At 39.1% G+C, this 22190-nt stretch overlaps 1 protein-coding gene across 1 annotated transcript in view; it reads right to left on the bottom strand.

Annotated features, from left to right (window-relative positions):
- Positions 1–10916, bottom strand: part of LOC135222179 (uncharacterized) — a 232737-nt gene extending 221821 nt beyond the window's left edge. The window contains exon 1 of the mRNA XM_064260338.1: positions 10765–10916. The gene's annotated coding sequence lies outside the window, so the exon portion shown is untranslated. The remainder of the gene's footprint in view (positions 1–10764) is intronic.
- Between the last annotated feature and the right edge of the window lie 11274 nt (positions 10917–22190).

Genomic DNA, 22190 nt, shown 5'->3' with positions numbered 1-22190 from the left:
ATTTCAAATGGCCTCGGCCACGGATGTGAAGGATTCTCATTCTTGGCTAAGAAATCTTCCTGGAATGAACAAACCGCTTTATTGTGCTTCCAGCCTACTTGTTTGTTAATAGCTTGTAGCTCACTAATTCTCTTAGCTAGCAAAGGCTACCAAGAATATAGTTTTCTTCGATATCTCTCTCAACGAAACACTGTTCATAGGTTCAAACCTATCCGTTCCTAAGAACTGAGTACGACATAAAGATTCCAAGCTCCTTCTTTGTATTAAGCGATCTGAGAAGATCTCTAAGATCTGCGTCATTGGACAGATCTAATCCTCTGTGCCTAAACACTGAAGATAACATACTTTTGTATCCTTTAATGGTTTGATTTGCCAAACCCACTTCCTTCTTCAGATACAAAAGGAAATCTGCAATTTGGGTCACAGAGGTACTGGATGAAGAAACCTTCCGATTCTTGCACCATTTACAGAAGTTCTCCCACTTCGACTGGTACACTTGATAGTTGAAGCTCTCGTGCTCTCGCAACTGCCTTCGCTGCTTCTCTAGAAAACCCCCTCGCTCTGACAAGTCTTTCGATAGTCTGAACGCAGTCAGACCCAGAGCGAGGGTGTTCTTGTGGAACCTGTCGAAGTGGGGTTGTTTGAGAAGATCTACTCTCGTGGGTAGTCTTCTCGGAGAATCCACTGTCCATTCCAGTACCTCTGTGAACCACGTTTGGGCTGGCCAGTATGGAGCTTTTAGTGTAAGCCTTGTTCCTTGACTTTCTCTGAATTTCTTCATTACCCTTCCTAAAATCTTGAACGGGGGAAAGGCGTACGCGTCTAGCCCCGTCCAGTCTAGTAGGAAGGCATCTACTGCGACTGCAAGAGGGTCTGGGACTGGAGAACAGTAATTCGGTAACCTCTTCGTCGCTGCGGTAGCGAAAAGATCCACCACTGGCCTGCCCCAAAGATTCCACAGCCTCTGGCATACTTGTTGATGCAAGATCCATTCCGTCGAAAGTACTTGTCCCTCCCTGCTCAACAGGTCCGCTCTGACATTCTTCTCCCCTTGAATGAACCTGGTGAGCAAGGTGACGTTCTCGCTCTCTGACCACAGAAAATCTCCTTCGCCAAATTGCAAAGAGTAAACGAGTGGGTCCCTCCTTGTTTGCGTACGTATGCCAGAGCTGTGGTATTGTCCGCGTTGATCTGCACCACTTTGCCGCTGATCCACGGTCTGAACGCTTTCAGAGCCAAGAAAATCGCCATCAGTTCCTTCCTGTTTATGTGCCAAGCTTTTTCCTCCTTGTTCCAAAGGCCTGACTCCTCTCGAGGGCCCAGCGTCGCTCCCCAGCCTGAGTCTGACGCGTCGGAAAATAATATCAGGTCTGGGTTCTTCTGCTGGAGTGACGTACCCTCTGCTAACCTTCCCGGGGCTAGCCACCACTTCAATTCCTCCTTTATCTTTAAAGGAATTGGAAACAGGAAGGAATCTGGTTGCGATCTTCTTGGCCAGACTTCGTTCAGAAGGAACTGTAAGGTCCTCATGTGAAGTCTTCCTAGAGAAATGAACCGCTCTAGCGAAGAGAGTGTCCCCAGTAAGCTCAGCCACTCTCTCGCCGAGCATCGGTCTTTCTCTAGGAATTCTTGCACCCTTTCCGAAATGGCAAATAAGGTTCTGCCTTTCGGGGGACGGAAAAGCCCGAAAAGTCACTGAGGATATCAGAATCCCCAAATAAACTAGCTCCTGTGTGGGGATCAGATGTGACTTTTTCAGGTTCACCATCAGACCCAACTGCCTTGTTAATTCCAATGTAAGCTCCGTGTCCTCCAGACATTGTTGCTTTGATTGTGCTCTTATGAGCCAGTCGTCCAAGTAGCGGGAGAGACTGACACCTAACAGATGAAGCCACTTCGCCACGTTCGCCATCATCCTTGTAAATACCTGAGGGGCCATGCAAAGCCCGAAGCAAAGGGCTCTGAATTGATATATCTTGTCCTGGATCACGAATCTCAAATATTTCCTGGACCTTGGATGAATCGGAATATGAAAATACGCATCCTGAAGGTCCAGCGTCACCATCCAGTCCCCTGGGCGTACCACTGCCAGTACTGAATCGTTCGTCTCCATCGTCAACTTGGTCTTTTCTACGAACAAGTTTAGCTGACTTACGTCCAGTACTGGCCTCCAACCTCCTGAAGACTTCGGTACCAGAAAAAGACAGTTGTAAAAACCTGGGGACTCGTGATCCAAAACAGGTCTATGACTCCTTTCTCTAACATGCTGACAACCTGATGCCAAAGAGCCTCTCTCTTCTCTAAATCGATGTAATGAGCCCCTAGGGCTCTCGGGGCTGTAGCGAGAGGTGGTTTCTTTAGGAAGGGGATCTTGTAACCTTCCTTCGCTACACTTACGGACCAAGGATCCGCTCCCCTGCTTTGCCAGACTTCCCAGAAGTCTAAAAGTCTGGCCCCAACACACGTCTGGAGGACTTCGAACTCATTGCTTGGTTGAGGTTTTCGAACCTCTTTTGGCAGGAACTCTTTTCCCTCTAAAGGCTGGTCGGGAAAAGGTCTTACCCCGAAAGGGCTGCTGTGTTGTCCTTGATTCCTTCGGTGTCTTCTTTACCACCTTTGTCGGCAAATACTTCCTCACTGAAGAAGTCAGCAGGTCCTGTGTAAGGGAAAGCGCGATATCCTTAATAATTTCCGATGGGAAAAGTTGTCCTGAAAGTGGGGAGAACATCAACTCCGACTTTTGCGCGTTCGATATTCCTTTAGCAGCGAACGAGCACAACAGAGATCTTTTCTTCAGCACACCTGCCGTAAAAAGTGAAGAAAGCTCATTAGCTCCATCCCTCAAGGCTTTGTCCATACAGGACATAATGCTTCTGGGTAAATCCAAATCCGAAGATTCTTCCATCTCTAGAGTACGTGCCAATGCCCCCAACGACCAATCGAAGAAATTAAAGACTTCAAAAGTCCGAATTATGCCCTTCAGCAAATTATCAAACTCTGATGAGGTCCACCACACCTTGGCTGCGTGTAGGGCATGCCTACGGGAACTATCCACGATATTAGAAAAGTCCCCCTGGGAGGAGGCAGGAACTCCCAGGCCAAGACTTTCCCCCGTAGCGTACCACACACCAGACTTCGAAGCTAACTTGGCCGGCGGGAAAGTGAATGAAGTTTTCCCCGCTTCTCTCTTCTCCTTCAACCATTCATTGATGCGTTGAAGGGCTTTCTTAGCTGTGATCGACACCGTCATTTTCAAGAAAGTAGATTTCTTGGGTGCTTTCGTCTTGGAGAATTGAGACAGCGGAGATAACGGAGCTGAAGGTTGAAAATCTCCTTCAAACAACGAAAGAAGGCACTCAGTTAGCTTCTTGTAATCCGAGGAAGGAGCTTCCACATTCTTGTCCTCTTCCGAAAATTCAAATAAGTCTTCCTCCTGAGAAGAAATATCCTGGAATTCCAGATCTTGATGACAATCCATAGCAGGTTCCTTTTCCAAAGCTTGCCTGGACAGCGAATGAGAAACTGCCTCCTTACAAAGCACTTCCGCGTCTTGTCGGGAAGAAGACGGTTCAGCGCGCTGCCGCCTGCATTCTGCGTCCACTGCAACCGCTGCGTCCACCATGCGTCCATCACTCTTTCTCTTGCGTCCTGCGTCCTGCAGCGTAGGAGAAACGTCCCTCCTATAGAACACACTGCGTCCTGGATTACAAGAAAGTGCCGCCTGAGAAAGAGGAGGCAATGGTTTATTCTGCGTCCTCTTGGAGGACTTAACTGGAAGAGAAGCGTCCTTACATCTAACCGAAGGTTGTTCGGGCCTTTCCCAGGATTTAACAAGGACTGCTAATCTCTCCTGCATATCTCGTAAAACTTCCTTAGTCTCCGTTTCCTGACGAGACTCCTGAGGAGGAGGAGAACGAAGACGCACTGGGCTGCTACGGATAGGTGAGCGATCCTGACATCTACGAAGCGAAGTTTCTCTATTAGGAGAATAACCGCCCATCGCACGGTTAGAAACGTCTAAAGGACGAGAAACCCTCTTCCTTTTAATAGGGATTGCGTCCTCATCTTCCGACGAAAAAACCTCAGGGCTACTTCAACCCTCTTGCTCGTAAACCCTTTCATCCTGGGACGACGTCGGCATGTACGATCTCTTGAGAGGACGCGATTCTTCCAAAAAGCGTCTATTCCTTCCTGAAGCCGAACTATCAGAAGAATAAAAGCACTTCCCAGTAACGCCTTTTCTCTGGCGTACTGCTGCAGCCTGGGACGTAACAACAGGACTGCCTGAAGGGACGACTGATCGTGAGTTAACCCCTCTCGCCTCCCTTCGACTTTCAACATGCCTTCTCCCTTGGGTCTGGGAGCTTGACAGAGGTCTAGGTCTAGGAGCACGAGAGGGACGATCAGGCGCCCCCTCCACAACACTGTCACCAACATTAATCACTTCCACTTTATCCGTTAATCGCTTGATCTGATCACCCATAGAAGCAAGGGCAGCGAACACTTTCACAATTTGCGGATCAGTAGTGTCCTCAGATACAGCAACGGGCGCAGGAGAAACCTGGGGGGAAGGTGCTACTAAATCTACATGTGAATGAGCTGGAGAAGACACAGAAATAGAATCATTCAAAGGTTTACCCGAAGAACCAGATCTCTCACTTCTAGACACTGATCTTCTCACCCGATCTTTTTCCAGTCTTTCAACATACTTCACAAGAGTCTTCCACTCTTTCTCATTCAGACTCTCACATTCATTGCACCTATTCTCCCACGTACATACAAACTCTCGACACTTCTTACATACAGTATGGGGATCTACCGATGATTTCGGCAGTCTCACTTTACACCCTTCTTTCACACAAACTCTAAACATACTCCCTGAATCAGACATACTAATGCAATATCAATTGCGATTGCCAAGCTAACTTTCCGAATACGATACCAATATCCAAACACCGAAAAGTCAGTCAACGAGCAGGAAATTCTATCAGACGATGTTGCGGTTCGGCGACTCGGCAGAGAAAATCTGAAGAAAATGGGAATGGTTCCGAGCACCAGCGCCACGGGAACGGGGTGGCGATCACCTGAACTACCAGTGTACTAGCGGTTGCCGCGAGTTTTGAAATTCTGCCAGTGCGACAAGAGGATAAGCTATATATATACCTGCCAGGTAAGTGTCATGCATAAAAAAATATTTTCAAATTAATCATCATAAATATGTAAATTAGTGATGTTTTACTATTTATTTAAAAAATTATCGTAGTGCATGCTTCGTCGTCGTCTTCTACCAAAACAGTTGTTTACTAACAAACAAGCCAGTGAGGGACCGTTTTCCGATTGTTGTGATGAAAGTGCCCTAGCGTCTGTGGGTACAAGTGGTGTGCGGATTTATCACAGGAAATGGTTAGTTTATTGACAAAAGCGACTCCGTAAACATTGAGATGGCGTCAATCTTCTAAATATTTCGAGTTGTAAGTAAAAATGTTGAATGCGTTTTGGTGAGATTTGCACTACGTTTGACACCGTTTTCACTACCCTCTGTTTAGGGTAAAAAACCGCATGGTACAGGGGTGGACCATGTACGATCAATGTGTACAACCGCAAGAAAGTATATTATAACGCGTCCTGACCCACCGGCAAGTAGAGGTCCCTTTAGACTCCGTTTCCTCACCAACAACAAGTCGTGTCCTGATGCCCATCTCCGCCTGTCAGGACGCGTTATAATGTACTTTTTTTGGGGTTGTACACATTGATCGTACATGGTCCACCCCTGTACCATGCGGTTTTTTACCCTAAATCTTAAAATTTGGCCTTAATTTTTAACTTTGGAGAAAATACTTACTTCGAAAGGAGAGTAGAGGTCTTTAGCTCCGTTTCTCACCAACAACAAGTCGCGACTGATGCCCATCTCCGATGTCAGGACGCATTATAGGTAATGTACTTTTTTTGGGATTGTCCAAGCTGATCGTACATGGTCCACTCTGGACCCTACGGTTTTTTACCCTACATACACCGTAGATTAACCATGACTTGACGTTACCGTAGATTAGTCATGATCATACTTTACCTTAGTTTAGCCAGGTCTAGGCTACCTAATTGGGAGAATTAGGTAGTATATAGTTGTAATGGGAAAAATATTCCTTTAATTATTAATGATTTATTTAGGAATTGATTCATCATCCTCCTCTAATATCTTTACTGTTGTAAAAATGATTGGAACTATAAAATGTTTTCGTTTTTGTTGTGAACACGAGTGCGTGGCAGTGTAGCCAGTCCCTTGTTTTATTTTTCTTTCGCTCTGAGTATGGGAGCGCTGCCCTGAATCTTTCGTCTGCATTTTGGTAACACTAACAACACATGTAAGGATCATGAATGCTTTCATGTGAAAGGGACGTCAACCTGTCCGCTCTTCATTTTGGCTATTTTACCAAATTATTAATACAAATGATTATCTAGTAGTATCCCTTGCAAGGGATCTAGTCCAGGAGTTCTGAAGACTAGGTAAATTAATCAAGACCAGGAGACTAGACCTGGGAGAAATTTGGCATGATGTAATGAGTAATAAAAGAAACAAGCTGAATACCAGGAATTTTCTTCAATGCCCCTAAAATGGAAATCAGCACTTCAATTGCCTCCCAGTGGGAAGACATCACCTGGCCTCATCAGTAATAAGACCCATACACACAAGGAATATCATGTAATAGCAGGTAGGACAGGCCTACCCTAATTCCCAGGCAGCGTAAACATCAGTCTTCATACCCACCGTGTCAACTATGACACGGTACCATTCTCCGACCCGTCTCCAGGCAAGAAGACTGACAATAGTGTATTTGTATAGTACCTAATATTATTATTCTTATTCTCGTATCTTAATGTCATGGTGAGGGAAGAATCCCCCCGCGACATTTGGTGGCAGCTGTGTTGGATCTGTAGCCCAGTGCTATTGATCCAGACCCACTGTGCCTATATAGGGTAAAATATCACAGCAGGCCAAGCAGGCCACCTACAATCAACGCTAGCTACCCTCCGAAAAAGTACATTATAACGCGTCCTGACACCGGAGATGGGCATCAGTCGCGACTTCTTGTTGGTGAAAAACGGAGCTAAAGACCTCTACTCTCCTTTCGAAGTAAGTATTTTCTCCAAAGTTAGAAATTAAGGCCAAATTTTAAGATTTAAACAGAGGGTACTGAAAAGGGTGGCTACAGCAGTGGAAATCTCACCACAACGCTTTAGAAATTTTTACTTACAACTAAAATGTTTCGAAGATTGACGCTAATCTTGATGTTTACGGAGTCGCTTGTGTCAACAAACTTCCCATTTCATGTGCTAAATCTGCACACCACTTGTACCCATAGACGCTGGGGCACTTTCATCACAACAATCGTAAACCCACCTCTTACCAGCACTTATTCGTACTTATTCAAGGGGACTACGGCATTCTTTGCGGCATTTTGCGCTCTTCAATTGTTTATCAGTGTTGTCAATTGGTATGTGTTTACCCTCCAAACTAGGTATAAGACTTACACAAAACCGGGGAAATAAGTGAAATTAGCGTATCTATTTGTAGTATATATACATATTAGAGCAATTTTATCATTACTGCATTACTATGACAACTAGAATTCATCGAAACAGTTTGTAAATGCATCGGCGTATGTGTGACGCTCCACTAGATTGGCAACGATGAGCCATTTTTCCTCACGTCGTCTGCTCGTAAGTATACATCCGAAACATTTGTAATTTTTGGGGGTTAATTTGGTTGCAAAAAAGGGATAATGGACATGAATTAAATAAACATTTTGAAGTAGAGTTAAACTAAATATTGAGTAAAGTAAACAATTAAGGGATAAAGCTTTGCATCTCATAATCAGTGTTGTCGTCTGCTGCTCGTAACTTTGTTTACGGAGCGAGTGCTTAGGAAACACGAACAGCAATGTGGTTCGAGTGCACTGTGGAGTGGAATTATTAAGACCAAAATGTGTATAATTACAATCAAATAAGCACTGTGGAGTTTCAGTTGTGATGGCAGTAAGGATAAAACCACTGATTACAAGGTAAGAATGAATTCAGTTCCAACCATAACCCCGGGAATAACAAGTTTCATACTTTCACTAATATAGGCAACAAAATGTTGTTTTATTGTGCTGATTACAACTGCAATCTTGAGTAAGATCAATAAACGTTACATACATACGCTAACATTGTTCAAATGAGTGCTGGGAAGGCTGGGGAAAGATGGTGGCCGTCACTGATGAGAACCGTCCATGCAAAACGTAGCCGCCATATTGGATTTCAAAACTGCCTTGAAAACATATTTTACGAAGAGCTCACATGCTTATTTTAGTTCGTATGGGGCTTTCATATATCACAATATGTTGACGAAACTTCAGTCTTTTAAATGGTATGCTTAGAGTTGCAATTGTATTCATGTTTCACCAATTAAATATCGAGTGATAAGACCCGTCCACCGTGATGAGGGTTGGCCTGTCGTGATATTCTACCCTATATTATGTAGGTCACTTATAATGTTTTGTCGTATTGTATGCATTTCTTTATACAATATTGTTGATTTTTGTCTGATTAAGGCCATGACTTGTTTACATGCATATTCATTATTTCTATAGTGATTGATTGTATGGCATTGTCTCTTGATATGGTTTACATTGTATTATTTGATTATATATAAGTGTTTGAAATATTGTAACAATGGTGACTGGTACTGATGAATTCAGTTAGAACAAGAAACACAACAAACATTACAGACAGTTAAGAGCTTCACTCAATCCTACCAGGACGTTTGGTCTCAAGTGGGAGATTTATCAAATCAAATCAAGGACTTGGACCAGAAGTTGGTTGACATAAAGGGGACAATACAACACTTCACACCCAAACATAATAACACTCAACCACCCATAATGTCTACACCACATATATCTCACATTCCAAGTGATGAAGAATGGTTAGTTACCATGAAAGAGCACTCTGAAAATGTGCCTGATATAGTAACTGAAGGAGTTTGTACAAGAGGTGCTAGGAATATTGTGCCTCCCTCACGTCTCATTGAAGAGATATAGACTCTGTGTGAGGATATACAGTACTGTAATTTTGTATGTTTTGTATTTTTTTTGTTTTTCTTAGTTTGAAATTGATGAAAATGTAATTTTTTCTGTTCGCAGTGGCCAATAATGTGAAAACTTTATAGTTTTGAGGTAATGAACAAAGGAATGATGTAAAACATTTTGTACAAGAGTTCACATAGTGCCCTGGTTGGGAATGCGATTGTGGTCTTATGGGTCTTGTCTTATAGGAAATTGTCAGAGTTTTGCTCTTGTAGTACTGGTTTGGTACATCTTAGAGGATAGAGTACACCACTTTCCAAACCCCTTTGAGATTCAAGTTTAGAGTCGTTTCTAGCCAATAGCACTGGTGAGTTTGATAATCATTAGGACGCCTCAATAGGAATAAATGCTGTCTTCACATGGGGAGAACTCTTTTGTTGGCAGAGTGATGTGACATCCGTGTAAGTGGAGTCAATCTAACCCCAGTATTAGGCTAGGCAAAGCTATTAGGAAAGCTGTATTGAACGCACACCTATAGGGTAGTGTCCCCATTTAGTACTCAAGTATTTCCTTGTGTTATGTTGTTGCAAGAGCCCCTTTAGTCTCTAGTTGAGATCGTTGCTTGTTTCTACTGTACAAGACCTGTTTTTCAGCAGTCGCAGACCCATTTAAGGAGCTGTTTGGTTCCGTTAGATTGTCCTTGATATTAGAGTGGACATGAATCAATTCTTCCCCGAGGGAAAAGCTTTGTAATGGGAAAAATATTCCTTTAATTATTAATGGTTTATTTAGGAATTGATTCATCATCCTCCTCTAATATCTTTACTGTTGTAAAAATGATTGAAACTATAAAATGTTTTCATTTTCGTTGTGAACACGAGTGCGTGGCAGTGTAGCCAGTCCCTTGTTTTATTTTTCTTTCGCTCTGAGTATGGGAGCGCTGCCCTGAATCTTTCGTCTGCATTTTGGTAACACTAACAACACATGTAAGGATCATGAATGCTTTCATGTGAAAGGGACGTCAACCTGTCCGCTCTTCATTTTGGCTATTTTACCAAATTATTAATACAAATGATTATCTAGTAGTATCCCTTGCAAGGGATCTAGTCCAGGGGATCTAGTCCAGAGATCTAGTCCAGGAGTTCTGAAGACTAGGTAAATTAATCAAGACCAGGAGACTAGACCTGGGAGAAATTTGGCATGAAGTAATGAGTAATACTAAAAGAAACAAGCTGAATACCAGGAATTTTCTTCAATGCCCCTAAAATGGAAATCAGCACTTCAATTGCCTCCCAGTGGGAAGACATCACCTGGCCTCATCAGTAATAAGACCCATACACACAAGGAATATCATGTAATAGCAGGTAGGACAGGCCTACCCTAATTCCCAGGCAGCGTAAACATCAGTCTTCATACCCACCGTGTCAACTACCTATGACACAGTGCCATTCTCCGACCCGTCTCCAGGCAAGAAGACTGACAACAGTGTATAGGCTATGTATAGTACCTAATATTATTATTCTTATTCTCGTATCTTAATGTCATGGTGAGGGAAGAATCCCCCCCGCGACATACTAATACCTAGGTAGGTAGGTATGGCGAGATAAAGTGAAGGAAGATAAGACTACCTACCTAGGTAGGTTCCTACTAGGTAGTAACAAATGAACTTGAAAACACTGAAACAGTATATACTAATACTTACAGAAACTAATAACACATATTACAGCAAGGGTAATACTGCTGAATAGTAACCTCCCATGTGAGAGTACACGGAGTAATCGTTGGAGATGTCAGGTACTGTTTCGAATAACCCTCTAACAGAATATCAAATTCCGTCAACAACAACAGAGATATTTAAACGGGTGGAACATCTTTTTTGAATACGCAAATTTCTTATATGAAATCGAAAATACAAATAAATTTACTTAATTATTGATGTTTTAAATTATTTTTATTAACAAATAAAAATATTAAGACCGAATATATATGTATATAACTTATTTTACCAGGTTACTTTAGTTTTGAAAAGTGTTCCACCTAAGGGCTTTAATAGTTTAAGTGAATTGTCAAACTATACAAGTTTGATATCTACCATTAACTGTAAGGAACTAATATAATAAACCTGGGGAAATGAGAGAGTATTACGATAAGAAGAAGAACTCTATGACATAAAGAGGCAGCGTAATCTACGCTTAAACAGTGAGGGGAAAAAATTATATGCCCATTGCCCAAGATTGGTTCATTTACAGATTTTAGACATAATGCCAAGCAATGGGGGGCAACTAAGGGTATTCAGCCCTGAAACGGAAATTGACGGTGAAAAGGTTTGAAAGGTGTAACAGGAGGAAAGCCTCGCAGGTGCACAATGAATCAATTGTTAGGAAAGGGTGGAAGGTAAGATGGAAGAAAGACAATATGAAAGGAGGTACAATAAAAGGAATAAAAGTAGTTGCAGCTAGGGGTCGAATGGACGCTGCAAAGAACCTCCCTGAATAGATTTGCTGGGTCGAACATGACCCGAGGAGTGTTTCAAAAAAAATTTTTTTTTCTCAAAAATCATCGTCTATCCCGAATCTGGGTGTAATCGACCTGCAAGAGGATAGCAGAACACACACTACAGTCATGTCAAAACCTGCGTTTGCCTTGTCTTTGTCCTTTCCCCTTTTCTGAGTAATAGTTTTTTTTGAACATGTGTGGGATACAAAGGCAAAGTTATCAAGTAGTGATTTCCTGTCTAACACTCATGACTCTGGGATAGTTTTATATTGTTGGAAACTATAGGTAGATGGTGTGTGTACATTATGCATGCCATTGGTTGTGGTTGAGATGCCTTATATTTCCTTTGAATGCCAATTTCTCAGTTTTTTCTCTCTTTTTTGCATTTTTCATCAACAATGGCCAGCAGGCAGTATTCTCTGGGTATGGATGTCATCAACTTACCTCTAATGGAATTATGAAGTGATGTTGATGATAATTGAGAGGTTGCTGACACCTCTATGGCAAAAACCTCAAGTTTGTGCAACAAAGTGCTGGAGGCCAGGGTGATGACATTGAAATGATCACGACACAAGAGTAGGGGAGAGGGGGTGGGAAGTAGTGGGTCTGTACCTTTTTTGGTGACAGATTACATCAGCTTATGTCAATAAATCATCGACACACTGTAGAGAGAGAGACAGAGAATAACATTTCTAGTACGACAGTAAATTACATCTTAGTGCAGATCTTTTTACATAATTCAATTCTAGGATAATATGAGTTTATTCTATACAAAAATTAGCCACTTCCTATTTCATTTAGGTACCAAAAAATTCGTGAAATTTTGACAATTTTTTTTGGCCCCCAAAAAAACATAATCTTTTTTTTCTCTTTTCTTATTTTGACCTATATGGGTCCGGCACCTTTTCTGGCAGTCACATATTGTAAATAATAGTTTTAGGAAGGATTCCCTCAATTTTTGTGTGTATATAGCATATTTTGTATTTTTTGTAAATATTTTCGTAAATTATTGTTTGCGAGAGAGAGAGAGAGAGAGAGAATAACATTTCTGATATAACAGTATATTACATCTTAGTGCAGATCTTTTTACATAATTCCATTCTAGGATAACATGAGTTTATTCTATTTAAAAAAATTAGCCACTTCATTTCTTTTAGGTACCAACAAAAATTTGTGAAATTTTGGCTTTTTTTGGGGGGCCCAAAAAACTTTCCCTGTTTTTCTCTTTTTAGATTTTGACCTCTATGGGTCTGACACCTTTTCTGGCAGTCACATATTATAAATAATAGTTTTAGGCAGGATTCCTTCAATTTTTGTGTGTATATATGGTGTATTTTGTATTTTTTTAAATATTTTTGTTTATTATTTTTTGTATATACTTTTTTAAATATATTTGTAATAAATATTTAATTTGTAGATGGGTATGATTTATCTTCTCACTAGTGTTTGGCAATGGTGAAATTGATTTTAGAAATTTAAATGTACAGCATAGCTACAGTTTTTGAATTTTCACAAATTTTTCTGGGCACTCGGGTCGAGCTCGACCCCACAAACCTTTAGAGGGGTACCAAAATATCAAAACCTATTCAGGGTTAATTACCCTGAATAGTTGCAACAGGTAACGCACGACCCGAGGAGTGTTTCAAAAAACATGTTTTTATCCCATAAATCATCGTCTATCTCGAATCTGGGTGTGATCGACCCGCAAGAGCCCAGCAGAACACACTACAATCATGTCAGAACCTGCGTTTGTTTTGAACGTGTGTGGGATACAAAGGCAAAGTTATGAAGTAGAGATTTCCTCTCTAACACTGTTGACACTGGTATAGTTTTGTATTGTTGGAAACTGTAGCTAGATGGTGTGTGTACATTATGCATGCCATTGGTTGTGGTTGAGATGCCTTATATATTGCCATTTGGTCCAATTTCCTTCAAATGACAATTCCTCAGCTTTTTTTCTTTCTTTTTTGCATTTTTCATCAACAATGGCCAACAGGCAGTATTCTCTGGGCATGGATGTCATTAACTTACTTCTAATAGAATTAGAAAGTGACGTTGATGATAATTTAGAGGTTGCTGACACCTCTATGCAAAAAGCTTGAGTTTGTGTAATGAAGGCTTGGAGGCGAAGCAGATGACTTTGAAATTATTACAAGACAAGAGAGGGAGAGAGAGAGTGGGAAGTAGTACGGGTCTGTGCCTTTTCTGGTGACAGATTACATCAGCTTATGTCAATAAATCATTGACACACTGTAGAGAGAGAGACAGAGAATAACATTTCTGATATGACAGTAAATTACATCTCAGTGCAGATCTTTTTACACAATTCCATTCTAGGATAATATGAGTTTATTCTATAAAAAAAATTAGCCACTTCCTATTTCATTTAGGTACCAAAAGAATTTGTGAAATTTTGACTTTTTTTTGGCTAAAAAAACTTACGCTTTTTTTTCTCTTTTCTGATTTTGACCTCTGTGGGTGCGACACATTTTCTGGCAGTCACATATTGTAAATAGTAGTTTTAGGAAGGATTCCCTCAATTTTTTTGTGTATATAGCATATTTTGTATTTTTTGTAAATATTTTTGCAAATTATTGTTTGCGAGAGAGAGAGAAAGAGAATAACATTTTTGATATAACAGTAAATTACATCTTAGTGCAGATCTTTTTACATAATTCCATTCTAGGATAATATGAGTTTATTCTATAAAAAAAAAAAGTTAGCCACTTCCTATTTCATTAAGGTACCAACAAAAATTTGTGAAATTTTGACATTTTTGGGGGGGCCAAAATAACTCACCCTATTTTTCTCTTTTTAGATTTTGACCTCTATGGGTCCGGCACTTTCTAGCAGTCACATATTGTAAATAGTAGTTTTAAGAAGGATTTCCTAAATTTTTGTATGTATATAGCATATTTTGTATTTTTAAAAAATATTTTCATAAATTATTTTTTGTATATAGTTATTTTTTTTAATATATTTGCAATAAATATTCAATTTGTAGATAAGTATGATTTATCTTTTCAGTAGTGTTCAGCAATGGTGAAATTGATTTTAGAAATTAAAATCAGTAGTGTTCGGCAATGGTGAAATTGATTTTATAAATTAAAATGTACAGCATAGCTACAGTTTTTTAATTTTCACAAATTTTTCTGGGCGCTCGGGTTGAGCTCGACCCCACGCACTTTTAAAGGGGCACCAAAATAGCAAAACCTATCAAGGGTTAAGTAATGCCTTCACTGTACCGCATGAGGTGCAATGACACCCAAGGACTTCTGTGACATTTCAAATCCTATCAACGATTCCACTCGCATCACAGAAGATAACATGAAGAATGGCATAATGTTAATGTTTGGAAACTGTATACCAAGCAGCAATTGAAGAAATTAAAGGACGAGAAAACACCAGGACAAACTATAAGGGCCTGGGTACACGAGCATTAAAAACATTACGTTGCTGTCATTGTCTAATGCCGAGTGTTTGGCCAGGCTACAGAAGCGCTATTTTCGAAGCGTTACTGGGGCATCTGTGGAGGAACATGCATGGGCGGCCGCAACATATTTTCAAATGGGAGTCAAATCTTAAAACATCCATGGATAGCTTCCGGTATCAATCAGATAAACACTTTTGACCCTTTGAAGTAACAGATTAATTCCAAAAACAACATTAGTGCCTGCATTTCTATATTGAATAAAGCAATTATATATATATATATATATATATATATATATAATATATATATATATATATATATATGTAAGTGTTTACATAATAAAAATAGGAATGTTAGTCCATATATATAAAAGACTAAAACTAAAGAGGTCAACCAGATTGCTTGCAGGAATGTGATCAGACTAGAGACGCTAAAGATGACGTATACAATAAGTATGTAGGCTAAGATAACATGCCGTCACCTGTAGTCATTCAATTGTTTATAAACATTAGTCCAAAGCTCCCTGCTTGAGACAACTACCCCGACCTATAATCAAACGGCCTACGTGATCTGTAGCGTGTCTCATTTTGATTGTGTGTTTGTATGAACTATGTCATTTGTATGTATGTTCATATGTTCGAACTACTGTCTGTTCCTTCATAACTTGTAACAGAGATGGTAGACGAGCAGAACAGAGTTAGCTATCGTCATTAGAAGACCTGTACCTCTTTACCTAAGCTTTATCATGTAGAGGAATAGGATTAGCCATCATCATTGGCAGAAGCGATCAAGCTATCGTTATTAGAAGACTTGTACAATCATATCTGATCTTCAGCATGTAAAACTTCAGAAGAATACATATATTTTTATATTTCGTGTTTTCTACAAGAACCTCCTCACCATGAGTTTAACACATCGTCGTAATAACCAACAAGATAATACCGACTTCGTAAGTGATCTACAAACCCCCAGACACTCCATTGAAGATGGAAGTGCAATACCAACCGACTTAGCGTAAGATTATCGCTAGTCTAACATTACCTCATAGGGCGCCTTATCATACAAGGCACAAGCCCTAATATTGGTGGCCAGCGTACCAGAAGAACTCTACAAAACGGTACCTAACCGAAGAAAAACCAGAATAATAAATCATGTATCATAAGAAGTCAATGACGACGGAAGCAGCAGATTCTTCAAGCAACCTAGTATCATCGTTAGTGAGCGACTTCAGAAAACAATAAGAACTCTTCAACGACGACGAAAGCAACAGATTCTTCAACCAACTTAGTATCATCGTTTAGTGAATAACTTCAAGAAACAAAACCGACGTGTCCTTTTCCTACGGCAACGCAAGCTTCGTCTCTCATTAGAAGAATCATTCAAGAAAACATCGTTAGTGAGCGTTTCCGGCACTTCAAGAAACAAACCGAACGCGTCTGCAGCATCGGATCTTTCAAGGGCTCGAATCATCCCAACAACGCGCACGGGGGAAACTCAAGCCAAAAAACCAGGTCATCCGCTAAATAGAGAAGGAGGACCAAGGCCGTGTGTCGTTATCGGAACACCGTGACTTCCCACAAAAGCAAGCTAAGTACAATTTTTTATTCATTTGGAGTAACTTTGAGTGTTTCCTTTGCAGGTCGAATTTCGTTATTCCTGTGGCTGAAGTTACGAGACATTCTTAATCTTACTTTTTACAGAAATTATCTACATCATTGAGATTTCGCTACTGCGAGTTTTTTATCTTTGAGTGTCTGTTTCCAGAAGTTCTACTGAAATATCATAATCATATACTATGTTAATTTTATCATTTTGGGTGATTATTAATCCCTTATGTAACAAATCATATTAAACAGTGAATATGCGTTTACGCAGTGGACGTCTGTATTTATACAGATGCATGGATAAGGTCGTTAAGCACCGTAGTGATTAGAAAACACACAAAAAAACAAGTGGAACACCCGTACAAATCTATATAAATTAGAGGTAACACTATTTCGGGTCATGACAATAAATGCTCCTTTGCAAAGTCCCGATCGCAGTTTTAGCCTTGAGTTTTTTGAGTTATATAAAATATCGAACCTCAATGACTCAACTTAACTTTAAAAATATGGCTGGATTGCAAGGAATAACATGTCTGTAAAAAAAAAAAAAACTTTCATCAGGCTAAATGCGCTGACCAGGATCCCTCACTATTTCAAATTTTAGCAAAGAATGAAGTACAAACAGTTAATATTGAATGCAGTAGTGATAACTTGTCTATTAGTAATCGCCTCAGTTCCTAATAGTTCGTTCACTCATTGCTTATACGTAAACCAGCAACATAATGCTAAAACACACAATACGTTGCGATGGTAATAAAGAGAAGGATCCTAATTATTACAAAAAGAAATAGAAACAGTAGCCCGTTCAGAATCAAACAAGCAAACTCGGTGACTGTGTCACCTAGTCAAGCGGTCAAGGTCAGTCAAAAACTGCCGAAGTGTTCAAAGCATAGCAAATTCCACACAATAAGCGACTCTAGCAGAGTGGGGAAAAGCGATGTTGGTTTATACATGCCAATATCTTTTTGAATTAAAAAGGATTTTTCCTATGAAACACACGACCGTATAAAGTAATCAGAGCAGGTTTTCGTTTTTTTTTTTAATACATAAGTTATTATAAGTAGTGGTGGATAAAGCCCGACTGTACGCGCCGTAAAAATTAGAATATCTTGTTTATTCCTTTAGTACACGTAATATCCTGTATTTAACGGACTCACCGTCTGTTGTTCGAACTTCCCTAATGAGAAGTCCGGATAAGCGAGCGTTTACAGATACCTCTATAGTTATAAAAAACATTGATCTGTATCTAGTGTAATTGTAAGATTCATCTAGGGGTATACAAAATATTATCTTACATCCTGCAAAATAAGGCGTGTTTATCAAAGGGAAATCCTATAAACCTTCAAACATATTAAAATCCGTTTGAACAAAAATGAGACAGTTAATCAAATAATAACTTATATAAAAGAACAAATCATTTGTCTCATAAATCGTAACATTGTTCAAATGACCCAACAGAATTCTCCCACAACCGCAGTCGTAGTTTGCACGCAAAATCTCGAGAAAGCATGCCCTCGAATGTCTTAGTGCGTGTAAAAAGACTTTGCTGGGAAATGAAATTTTAATCCTTCCCGACACTCTGAAATATGACGATTTCCGCGAACAAAGCCCTAAAAGTATACATATCGTGGATACGGAAGTTATAAATATCGCATTTTTTATTTTGCTAATTTTTAATCAAGCGCCCAACCAGTCGTGGATGAATCTCTCTGATAATCTATCTAAAGTAATATCAGTAAAGTCATTCAAGCAGAGTGATTCAGCAGAAATTTTTTTTATCTTTTACCTGAATACCAGGAAGTTTTCTCCACTAGCGAGTGATCTCTGGGAAAAACGGATGTAATTTAACACAAAATACGGTCTAAGGACAAACATAAAGCTATATACGTACCTTCGTATAGACTCTCACTGCAATTTCAAAATAGAGATAAATGACGAAGTTGAAATATGTTAGTAATAGGAGCCATTAGGAAATCAAATAGCCCATATAATTTTTCCCTCAAAACGTCATGCCATAAAAGATCGGACTTGGCGTATCTGCGTAGATTTCTGTCGCTTAAACAAGGAAACGACTCCCGATAGTTTCCAGTGCCATGTAGCGACGACATCTTATCTCTGTTAGGTTAGAATAAATTTTTCACCAGCTTGGACTTACTTAAATGCTTTTACCAGATACCATTACCTAAGTGATTGTACCTCATACACCGTTTTCAGCACACTCAGGGGACATTATCAATTTTTACGTATGCCTCCGGCTTACGTTGCGCCCCAATTACAATATAGTGTTTGGAGACTTTTAGGGGATAAACCTACATGCCTATATGGATGATCTTGTAATCTTTTCTAATACCTTAGAAGTACATTCACATAAAGTAGAGCTAGTGCTACAGAGACAAAGACAAATAATCTCAGAGTAAAATATCTAAATGTGAGTTTTTAAAACCGAACATGTTTATCTAGGTTTTATGTGTCTTGTCAAGGTCTTAAAGTAATCCATGGTAAGGTGTCGGCTATTCATAACTTTCCGGTACCTATTAACGTAAAGGGGGGATACAGCACTTTTGAGCAATAGTGGGTATTACAATCGTATGTAAATATGTAACTCTTCAATCATGACAGCTCCGTTAACAGATCTTACGAAGAAGAGCGTAGATTTATTATGGTCTAAAAAGCATCAACAGGCGTTCGATATCTTAAAAGCGGAATAATGCAGCTTACCTAACTTAAAAATCCCTGATTTAAATAAGGAATTTTTTTTTTTATTGCAACAGACGCCTCAGACCAAGGGGTAAGAGGGATACTACTTCAGCAATATGATAAACAGTTCTTTCCTATAGCTTTTATTCACGTAAACTAAAGCCCTCTGAAAGTAAATATACAGTAATAGAAAGGAAGAGCTAGGTATCTTTAACTCACTGAGTATATTTTAAGTTCATAATCTATGGCTATCCTGATAAAATCCTTACTGACCATGAGTCATTTACCGAGTTTTTTCAAAGGCTTTAATCACATCCAAAAGGAACTCGGTGACAAAAGATCCATTCAGGTCTTTGGAGCCAAGATAAGATATCTACCTGGGAAAGCAATTATCATAGCTGACGCATTATCCCGCAATCCCGCACCATACAGCAAAGAACATTAAGTTGGACTAAAAGATATAGAAACATCCGTGCCTATTGTTTAAAACCGTATCTAAACAAGAAAATTCCTTAACCCAAGAGATCGCGAGCATGAATATCTGGGTTGGAGCGCAGAACTGTTACAAACTGAACAAAGCAAGAGTCAACAGACATAACCCAAACAATAAACACTTCGAACGGAAACAGAGTCAGCAGCAATACACACAAACAATAAACCACTTCGAATGGAAACAGGGGTCAGCGCTAAGCAAAACAATAAACACTTCGAGCAGAAACCCTAAAGCAAAAGTATATTTAAAGTATGTGTATCAGAATAATGTAATCAAAATGTAATATTATATGTGGGTCTGTGACGAGGAAACCCTCGAAGAACACAGCAGGTGACTAACGACCAGGTAGTAGTAATAATCTCTTTCATACCAATCGTCCTAAACTGGTTGCATTCCGTCATCCAGGGTTCCCTACTATGTCCACAGAAAGCCAAATCACTATTTTACTGGCCTACAATGCTTACAGATATAAAAAGCACATAACTAATTGTAACACGTGTCATGAAAACAAGGGATACACTAAGACACCTGTCAGTTTAGGAGCCTATCCTGTGCCAAATCAATCCTTGAAAGAATATACGTATAATTATTACAGAATTACGAGTCTGACAGAGGGAATAAACACTTCTTAGTGTTAATAGTTCCTTGACACGTTATATAGAATTAATAGCACTAAAAACAAACAACCGCAATTGGAGTGCGTTACGAATATTTATGAGTGCTAAATCAGTAAACATGGAATTCAACACATAATAATCTGTTGACTCGGGTGGTGTAAATCAATAATAATCTCCTTAACATGTTGTGTGAATTCCTTTCCATTAAGAAAACCAATAATATATTTTATCACCCAGAGTCAATCGGTTTGGTAGAATAACGGATAATTAAATAGGAAGTGTCAATGTCTTACGAGTTACAACTCGTGATATTGGATCCGAACTGGATTATAGCGGTTCTCGCGGCGGTTTTAAATACCTTTATCATTTCCATATCTTGTATCTATAGAATTGATGCCGCAAGTAGCCTTATACGGTACGCCGCTAGAACACTTTTCCACATATTCAAGCCAACCTTAATTTAATCAAATATATATAAAAAAAATATATAATAAATAAATATAAAAAAAAATAAGATAAATATGGATACAAGTGGAGTCAATATAATACACTCCGTAAGAAGTCGGAAGGGTTATAAAATTATAATAAAAAAGGAATTCACGATAAAAATCAATAAGCAAAACGTAACCATAGATTAATTAAATATCCAAATATATATGCGTAAAGATTTGAACTCTAACTTAACGCTTTAGTAATGCACAAATAAGCTAAAAGTTCAAACACATATCAAAACCTACTGACATATTGTCTGTCCCGGTGATTTATATTCGTAGTCAATGAAAAAAAAAAAATAATAATAATAATAAATAAATAAATAAAATAAAATAAAAGAGATTTTAAAGTCAGGAAGTCTAGAAGTGAAAATGTTATCTATGAAATAATCCTATATGAATCTTATACAGGGCTAATAATATATATAGAATTTGTATGGAAACCTTTTTCATATAGTTTGAATAAGGAATATTTAATTTAACATAATTACAATTATGCAGATTTCCAACATGAAACTAATATATTGTTCAATTTTGGTACTGTTTTTTTTTTTCAGACATTCTTTTCGTGTGGGTCGAGTATTAAAAAGATAATAAATTCATCCTAAAGTCGTATTTATTACAGCAAGTAACGTAACTCTTAGCTGGCTGAGAGCAATCTCCTGCCAAGTGACGACGTCATCATTGCCGTATCAGTATTTGTTCCTTTTAACCTCAATAATCTGCTTACACAGGCTTCATCTCGCGCTTGCAAAAGCAGATTGACTGGAAAGGAATGCCTAGCCCGAACTTCTCATGGGCAAGGCAGACATGTCTATCCGTATGCGCAATGCAACTTTAGCTAAGGAGTTGCAATCATTTTAAAATTAATAACAAAATAAGCAAATAGAATTTCTATAACAACAAAATGAATTAATTTTTCTGAACCTCATAGACATTTAGAAGTATCAAGATATATATATGAAATATTTACTTGCAACATTAGCCTATTACAATTCAAGTAAAACATTCATGGGAAATGTCACATTTCTTGAAAACCCAGTTTATTTAGAAATTAGTTACATAGTGGGTTTTTTCGTTGCATCTCCTACCTATTAATAAAGTTTTTAAAATTAACCTCAGAGGATGCGCGCGAGAAAATTGAATATGAAACTTTTGATAGGGCACATAGGATCAGATTTTATCACAACTTAATTTCAGTTAGCATAGAGAAATACAGAATCATGATTAATCTTCTCTTTGACTCTTATGTTGCCTGGCAATCTTACAAATAGCTCCGTTTCACACTTCTTTGTCT

The sequence above is a fragment of the Macrobrachium nipponense genome, chromosome 3 (genome assembly GCF_015104395.2).
Source record: "Macrobrachium nipponense isolate FS-2020 chromosome 3, ASM1510439v2, whole genome shotgun sequence".
Taxonomy (NCBI): Eukaryota; Metazoa; Arthropoda; class Malacostraca; order Decapoda; family Palaemonidae; genus Macrobrachium; species Macrobrachium nipponense.
Note: the sequence above shows the minus strand (reverse complement) of the source record. Positions and strands in the feature narration are given on the sequence as shown.